Source organism: Thunnus thynnus, chromosome 13 (genome assembly GCF_963924715.1).
Source record: "Thunnus thynnus chromosome 13, fThuThy2.1, whole genome shotgun sequence".
NCBI classification, from domain to species: Eukaryota; Metazoa; Chordata; class Actinopteri; order Scombriformes; family Scombridae; genus Thunnus; species Thunnus thynnus.
In genome coordinates this window covers 27,428,172-27,436,799 of record NC_089529.1, presented here as the reverse complement: position 1 = coordinate 27,436,799, position 8,628 = coordinate 27,428,172, and positions in this window count along the sequence as shown.

The following is an 8,628-nucleotide window of genomic DNA, read 5'->3' as shown; positions in this document are numbered from 1 at the left end:
TAATTAACGGATTGCCATGCTGTGCTCTGGATTCACAATGGCAGCTACTGCATGCATGTGTGTGTGTGTGTGTGTGTGTGTGTGTGTGTGTGTGTGTGTGTGTGTGTGTGAGGGAGAGAGGGAGAGAGAGATAATCAAAGACGAATACCAACAGATGTCTCAAAATTATATCATAATAGGTTTCGCCTCCAAATGTCACTGCTTCATAAACAGAGAGAGGAAGTAGATTAAAAAGAAAAAAGAGAAACAGATGTTTCAAAACATCACACCATCACTGCCGGCCCGTTAAGAAATTTGAAATTTGGGGTGGTTGGGTGCTATAAGAAGGAGTAAAATTAGGAAAATTAATGCGCTACATGGGGTGATGTTTTCTTCTTGAAAAATGACTCAGTCAGAAAAAAATAACCAGGTGATACATCACTAGTAATGCCAACCCTGTCCACAGAAAGTGATGCTGACATTGTACAAAATGTAATCTTGGAGTACACTTAGTTTTTGAACATTCAATACTGAGGACATGAGGAAATTATCATATTTATTATATTTCTACAAAATCTGCTAATGTCAACTACAGTAGTTAAAGGGGACACATTATATACTGTTATGATGTCAGATGCTAAACATGGTTCCAAACCTTGAGGTGAACATACAGTATGCAGAAATGCTCCCTGCAGGTCAAAAGCCTGAAACTTCAGCCTGCTCTGAAAGCTTAGTTTGCAACATTTTTTTCTACCTTGCTAACAAGCTGGAGTCACATTGTTCGCACATGCCTACAAACGACCATCCGATCCTTAGCCTTTGTTGCTAAGTAAAGAAAGTAAAAAAAGAGAAAAAAAAAGTAGTGAAATCCTACTGTAGTTTATTGTATGGTTTGTTGACGTAGCCTCTGAAGTCTGTCAATGGGCAGCTTCCAAGAACTGGCCAATCACAGCAGCATGGGCTCAATGGGAGGCAGGTCTTAAAGTGACAGGAGCAAAAACAGCCTGTTTCAGACAGAGGCTGAACTGAGGGGCTGCATAAAGGACAAGTATGAGATAAATAAGGTTGTTTTTTTAAAACTATAAATCATGCAAAGATATTCCAGTAGAGCCCCAGAAAAAATACAGACCTGGAAATAAATAATAGAAAATAATAATAATAATAATAAAATAAATAATTAAAAAATGCATAATACTGTATGTCCCCTTTTTGACTCCAGAGACCGGTGTTTTCCTCCTGAGTCTCATGTGTGTTTAAGTTTAGGCAACAACATTTTAGTTAATGTTAGCAAAAGTTTTTGGTTAAATGGCAGTGCAATAAACAGGTCATTATTGAAAACAGGTGTACAAGTATATGAAATAATGGGGCACTCACGGTTTTCTACAAATAAATATCAGCTCTAAACGCGAGAACAGTCCAATTCCCTTGGATTCATTGGTGAAAGTATGTGTGTTTCTGCAGTCTCATACAAAAAAGAGTCTATTTTTAGCCTGCTTGGCCTCAGAGGTGATGGAACAGCTAATCCTGGCAGCTGTGGTGTCACCATCATTTAAACCTCACAGAGTCAAAGCTGTTTGTGTGGCTTGGGTCAGTCTGCCAACCGCTTCCCAAATTGATGCATAAGCTGCCGTACAGAACAGGGACAGTCATTACAGTTATTAAGGATTCTGTGTTTTCCATTGTGGTTTGTGGTCTTTGTCCCTCACAGCTGCTGGTCAGGCGTGAACACAGCAGGCTGAATGAGCCAGACTCTGCATTATCCCTCATTCAACTCCTGTTATTGTACACCAGCAGTGGTTATTATCACTGATGTCCCCTTGCTTTCTTTTTCCTAAAATATCTATCTAATCATCTTTTTTCAGAGAATATAGAGTTAAACAGCTGTAGCAGAACAAATTACTCCATCAGCAACTGATGATGAAGCAATCAAGATTTGATAAAATGGCCCTAAAAGTGGATCATATCGAAGTCTGTTCATGTAATACAATGTCAGATAATGAAACATTGTATTAGATGCCTAACTTGTTGTGGTAAGTGTATTGTCTCATTTCTGGTTGCCACCTGTGTTACTGATAGCATTTTTGCTGCTCTCAACTTGCTAATTTTGCTATATTCTTCATAACTGCGGATAATTACCTGCTGTACATTTAAAATTACACAAGTTCTGCTCAAGCAATCTTTGGTCTCTCCTTCTTTTAGCGACTTTCTCATTAATCCCATAGTTGGTTACACTCTATTCAGATCTGCTAGCTACTTTAGCTTAGCAGTTTCGCTAAGCAGTTAGCGATGGCTTCCCTCTCTCCCTCTCACTCTCCTGCTCTCTCTTGCTTGGTGTGTCATATGTTTAGCTAGTCCTCTGCCTCCTTTAGTGATAATGGTACATGTAATATACCAGTGGTGGCTGGTGACTCAAAAAATTGGGGAGGACAGGAGGAAAAGCAACCCACGGTGTCATGGTATTTTACACTAGTTGGCTACTTATCTCTACTTTCTTATGCTCAATGAAAAATTAATCAGTAAAACAATGACTAACAAGATTTTTTAAAAACAATAATTTTATTCAATCCTATTGTTTCCAGATTAACCATATAGGCCTAATGCAGAAGATAGAGTATTTATTAAGGGTGTAGTGGGTCAGTGTTCATCACCTATGAAGACATCCAGTACATTACAGTAGGAATTTTATGCAACAATGTCTGATTTAAAAAGGAAAAACAAAAACCATGACATTCTGGAATTATTAAAAATAAAGCAAAAATGAAGTGTGTTGTGAGTTCCTCTGGCTGTGAGAAGATCACACAAGAGCAAAAGACGAGTAATGGCTGGCTGTCTTCTTTGGATCTTGTAAGGTCAGAGGAAGTCTAGCTAGTAAAATATCAACAAGCTTTGGCAGTTTAATAGTGATTGAAAAAGCGCTGGGGGAAAAAACTAAATTGAGCTATGAATACTCACCTTTTCTATGGATCTTGTAAGGTCACAAGGCAGAGTGGCTGTTGTCATCAGGACCATGAGAAAAGAGCAGAGTGGAGATGTTGCCTTGAATTTGGCTATAAAAAGTACAGGATTTAATGTTATGATTCTATGATTTAAAGATCTAATGGCCTACTCCAATGACATGACATTTTATTTAGGATTTATTTTAGTCTGGTTTATTTGCAGCATTTTCTAACTGCCCTCCAAACTAAGAGAAAGTTGCCAATGAGTTGTTATATTTTGGCACACCTGGATTAAATGTTTGTTTTGGCTGATTACAAAATTGTGTTTGTTGCAAATATGAAGAGTTAAATTCATGATTGCAATTCCATACATGCCAACACTCACGATTTCCGCAGGAGTCTCCCTATTTTGAACCCTTTCTCTTGCTGTGCTCCTGATTGTTAATTACTCCCGTTAATCTCCCGATTTTATAGTTTTTCCTTTTCATTATCACAACCTGTTAATGGCATTGTATAGCAGTTGTGCTGGCTTAGACAAACCAGTACCTCCTCTCTCTACCAGCGATACCTGCAGGCATTGAATCACATCAGCAGTGGAGTACAGAGGACTGGATGAAAGACTGCCTGCGCTTTCGTGGTGCGCTGTGTAAAACATACCAGCAGTGGATGGGACACTGCAGGCAGTAGTTGAAAATATTGCTTTTCTACATGTTTATGCTTGTTGACCATGTGGTTTGATAAAGTACTCATTGGCTTTCTACTCGTGAAGGTTTTGTTGTACTTACAGTAGCTTAACGAGCTTTAGGCTACTACCCCCCCCCCCCCGAAAAAACCTCCCGATTTTTTAAACCTAAATGTTGGCAAATGTGCAATTCATAAATTTCTTGTCTGTTATTCAGATAATATTCAATGAACTGTGAATTAATATGATTCCAGTGGCATATTCCCTGTTTTACCCAACGGACCCTGGTAATGTTAGCTTTAGTCCCTGGACCCAGCTTGAAAACACGTGACTTAGAAGCAGTATGTAGTCTTACCTTAGGTTATATTACTTTTATTTAGTAAAAGTAATATAACCTAATAATCACAAAATTAAACTAGAAAATAATATTTCATGCTGTATACCATTGTAAATCTCAGCTGAGAGCGGAGTGCAGCAGCCTAGACAGCTGAGGCAGCGAGGCCCGAGGCTGCGCCTGCGAAGAGGAGCTCTTCATCCGCTCCCCGGTGGCAGCCCCCCAGTCCAAATCTGTTGGCTTAAAGCTAACTGTTGCGTTGGCTAATGCAAGTAGCTAGCTAATTTACTGCTCCTGCTTGCCCTGCAGGTATTGCTGTTGAAGCATTTTAATCAGAATTTCAATAATGGATTTTTTCTAGAGAAGAGAGAATTTTTTTTTATAAATGATACTGAGATTTGGTAATGGTTTATTTCAACCAAATATTCTATTTATATTTTGATCTCCCTCTTTTCTGTCAAAAAACAGAGGAGCAACCTCCTCTGCCTCCATGGACCAGCCTCCTCTTTAATATACTCTTTGTAGTTTATTTGCCGTGTTGCAGGCAAGGCTCAGTGAATTGGAAGCGTTGCTCCGCACCATGGAAAATCAATTGTTAGCTGCTGTAGTTAGCCAGCCCCCTGTAGCCAGTGTGGGCTGACCCAGTGTAGCTCCTGAGCAGCAAGGAAGCCAGGGTGGCTGGATGACTGTCCAAAGAAAGCATAGCCTTAAGCAGAAGCCTACAGTTTACCACCAACCATGTTTCTAACAGGTTCTCCCCACTCAGCAACACACCTGCTGAGAAACCTCTGATTACTGGCAGCTCCATTGTGAGAAACGTGAAGTTAGCGACACTGGTGACCACAGTCAAATGTATTCCTGGGGCCAGAGTGGGCAACATAGAATCCATTTAAAACTGTTGACTAAGGATACGTGTAAATATGGTAAAATCATTATTTATGTTGATGGTAACGACTCCCAATCACGCCAATCGGAGGTCACTAAATAAATGTTGAGTCAGCGTACATATGCAAAGACAATGTCGGACTCTGTAGTTTTCTCTGAGCCTCTACCACATCTGACCAGTGATGACATGTATAGCCACATGTCACCATTCAACTGGCTCCTCCTCCTATCAGGCTCCTCTCCTGTGGAACCATCTTCCAGTTTGGGTCCAGGTGACAGACACCTTCTCTACGTTCGAAAGTAGGCTAAAAATTTTCCGTTTTAATAAAGCGTACAGTTAGGGCCGGCCCTGGCTTGCCTTGGACCAGCCCCTAGTTATGCTGCTATAGGCCTAGACTGCCGGGGGACTTCCCATGGTGCACTGAGCTCCTGTCTCCTCCTTTCCCTCTCTATCTGTACGCAGTCATGCACCACTGATGCATGTTACTAACTTGGCATCTTCCCTGGAGTCGTGTGCTTTCTGGTCTCACAGGTAACCTTCGGTTGCAGAGTGCCTGCTGCCTGTGGCTGTGGACCGCCTGCTGTCCCCTTGGCCCGCTTTGACACCCACTGCTACTACCATTATTATTAGTCATATTTGCCCACTGCTACCACTATTATTATTTATCATATTTCTATTATTGTTGTTGTTATTGTTATTATTGTTGTTGTTGTGCTTCTCTGTGTTTCTCTCCCCCTCCTCCTCTTTCTCTCTCAACCTAACCGTTCAAGGCAGATAGCTGCCCACCTACACTCTGGTTCTGCTCAAGGTTTCTATTGTTAGTGCTTATTGAATGTTTCCTGGCGATGATTCACATTAAAAGTGTTCCACCCTTATCCCATGACTTCTCTTGTTCACTAAAAATGGGTCCACACAGCAAGACATGGAGGTTTTTGGTGTTTTTTTGTCAGTGGATCATTTTTAGATATTGCAAGGACAGAAAGAAACACCCATAGTGAGCTGTTAAATGAAGAGCTGAACACCTCAGGCTCTAACTGTGGTTTGTGAAAACCGACACACCTTTTTACAGGCTGACGTATATGGAACACCATGTGTTTGGCTGAACTGTGTAACTGTGTGCAGACACAAACATTGCTCTTCTTCTGTTGCATTTCTGACAGAGGAGACACTGACAGCAAGTTTGCTGCCCACATTAGTCGATATATGTGACATGTTGAAGGTCATTCTGGGATCTTTATCATTAAAATGGGGTTACAGTTACAACCAGGTGTCACCAAATCAACCAGCAATGAAGTCTTAAGGGTTACAACTTTAAGTTAGGGAACACTATAATAACCTCAATTTCAAAAAGATTCAAAAAATACATTTTGCACAAAAACTGAATTTATAAACATTCAAAATCAACAGTAGCAGTAGAGAGGTGTAAAAATACACTTCTCCCCACAGATCACACACTGTTGTCACATCACTGGTGATTTAACCAAACATGATTTTGGGCCAAATGCAGTAATTCCATTCAGTCACTCTGCACCAATTAACATCTGTTCCATTTGCTAACTTTTGGGCAAATTTATTTGTCTGGATTTTGCCAATTTCTAAATACCAACTGTGATGAAGGACTCGTTTGTTTGTGTATAGTAGTAGTTTCGTCAATCAGTTGGGTAGTAGGATCAGCCAATAAGCTCCCTTGTTGTAGTAGGTAGCAGGGATCGGCCAATCAGCGCCCTAGTTGTAGTAGGTAGCAGGGATCGGCCAATCAGCGCCCTTGTTGAGTAGGTAGCAGGGATCGGCCAATCAGCGCCCTTGTTATTAGCAATGCAAACACTGCCGGTTGCCATGCTACCCCCATCTGATTACCCCAGTAGAACCAGTCCGTCTGGGACCCCCTGGAGTACCAGCTGCCGTGAAGACCAGGCTGGGGTGGACTATCCAGGGGCCTACCAGAGTTGTTTGCCAGGTTCTCCAGCCCCAGCAGTGCCTGCATATAGGCACACAGTCGCCCTCTAAGGAGCTCCTTCATCACGTGGAGAAGCTATGGCAGATGGACGTATTGCCTTACAGGAGAGAAAGGATTGCAACGCGATCAAGGCAAGACCACAAAGCAGTGCGCCTGCTAGAAACCAAAACAGTGAGGGTGGATGTTGATGGAGTATGTCGCTACGCCACACCCCTGCTGCGTGTAAAGAACATGCCCTGTCTCCATGCCCCCAAAGATGCTGTATTGCCAAGCCTGCGGGGCACTGAAAGGCGCCTGATGAAAGACCCAACCTGAGCATCAGCCTATGGGGCAGAGGTCTCAAAACTGGTACAAGCTGGGTACGTAAAGAAGATAACAGAGAGATTCAGGTGAACTCCAGGAACTACACTCGGCCAGTTTCCCGCCTTGAACCACTTCCCGCCATACCTGAGATGGCACCAGAGACTACCAGTCCTTCTCTGGAACAGCAAATTTGACTGTGCAAATTTGGGGGTGGCTGTGATGAGGGACTCGTTTGTTTGTGTATAATAGTAGTTTAGTCAATCAGTTGGGTAGTAAGATCAGCCTATCAGCTCCCTTGTTGTAGTAGGTAGCAGGGATCGACCAATCAGTGCCCTTGTTATTAGCAATGCAAACACTGCCGGTTGCTATGTTTTGTTTTGGTCATAGTTACCATGGAGAGCGGACAAGAGTGAGACTGCAGTCGAATGTATATTGTACATAGTGGCCACTCGCGAGCTATCCTCATATGTGTGCATTCAGAAACATGTAAGTGGATTGTGTAACGTAACTTTCTGTGCCTTTGAGTTTATGTTAGCGATGTAAATATGTTCGGTTCAGATCAAAGCTATTAGCATAAAGTCCACTAGCCACATGCTAACACTCATTATAGTAATTGTAATCAGTGGCTGTTACTGCCATGGTGGAAATGTAATTGCTCACATATTCTGATATTCGTATTTTGGCAGTACCACTGTGCATGTTAGGATTAACAGTGATGTCATGATTATTATTGAAGTGCCTTATGACGGTGGTGGTCTCATGCTAAAGTGTACGTGGCTTTGTAATGCAAGTGACTTGCTAATCAGCAGTTTACCGAGGTTTAGGTTTAGGTTAAGTAGAGTTATGAGAGGTGCTGTTAGGATTTATTAGCATTAGCACTGCTTAATGATTCCTGTCAGCAGTGTTGCTGCCTGTGAGCTAATGCTGTTTGTTTATTCTTGTTTGTACAACCACACACACCTGTATATACCCACCTGTCGGTATTAATAAACCATTGAAGAGAGCATCCCAGCATCCCTGCATTCTTGCTGATGCACCACAGTGGTCACCTACCCCATAACTAGCTACAGTTACAGTTTGACCTATCGTCCTCCATTACACCAACACATCTGTGATCAGATGAGAAACTTGGCACAAGAAAAAAACAGAAAACAGTTTACTGATTGTTGTAGAGGAGAGTTCATATAAATAGACTTCAGCAGAACTTTTTATACAAGTGAAAACACATATTGTACAGAGCAAGAGGACAGAGTGTGGCCTGTGTGCAGACAAGACTCAGTGATTCAAGTAATTGTTCTCTTCCATGCACATCTGATTTACCCCAAATTCCGTTCTTTGTGCGAGAATATATTGTTATTTCATTCTGTGTATTTATTTTTATTCTTTGCCTGGAGGGAGAATAATGAGAGGCACCTTCAGATGTGTAATAAAGGACACGAGTAAGCTGCATTGCTCTACTGTGTGTGCACAGTTCTCCACAGAGCAAAGTAAGAGGTGTACTGGCATTATTAATAGCATCTGTGTGTTGTGATGTGTGTGGAAGATGTGACT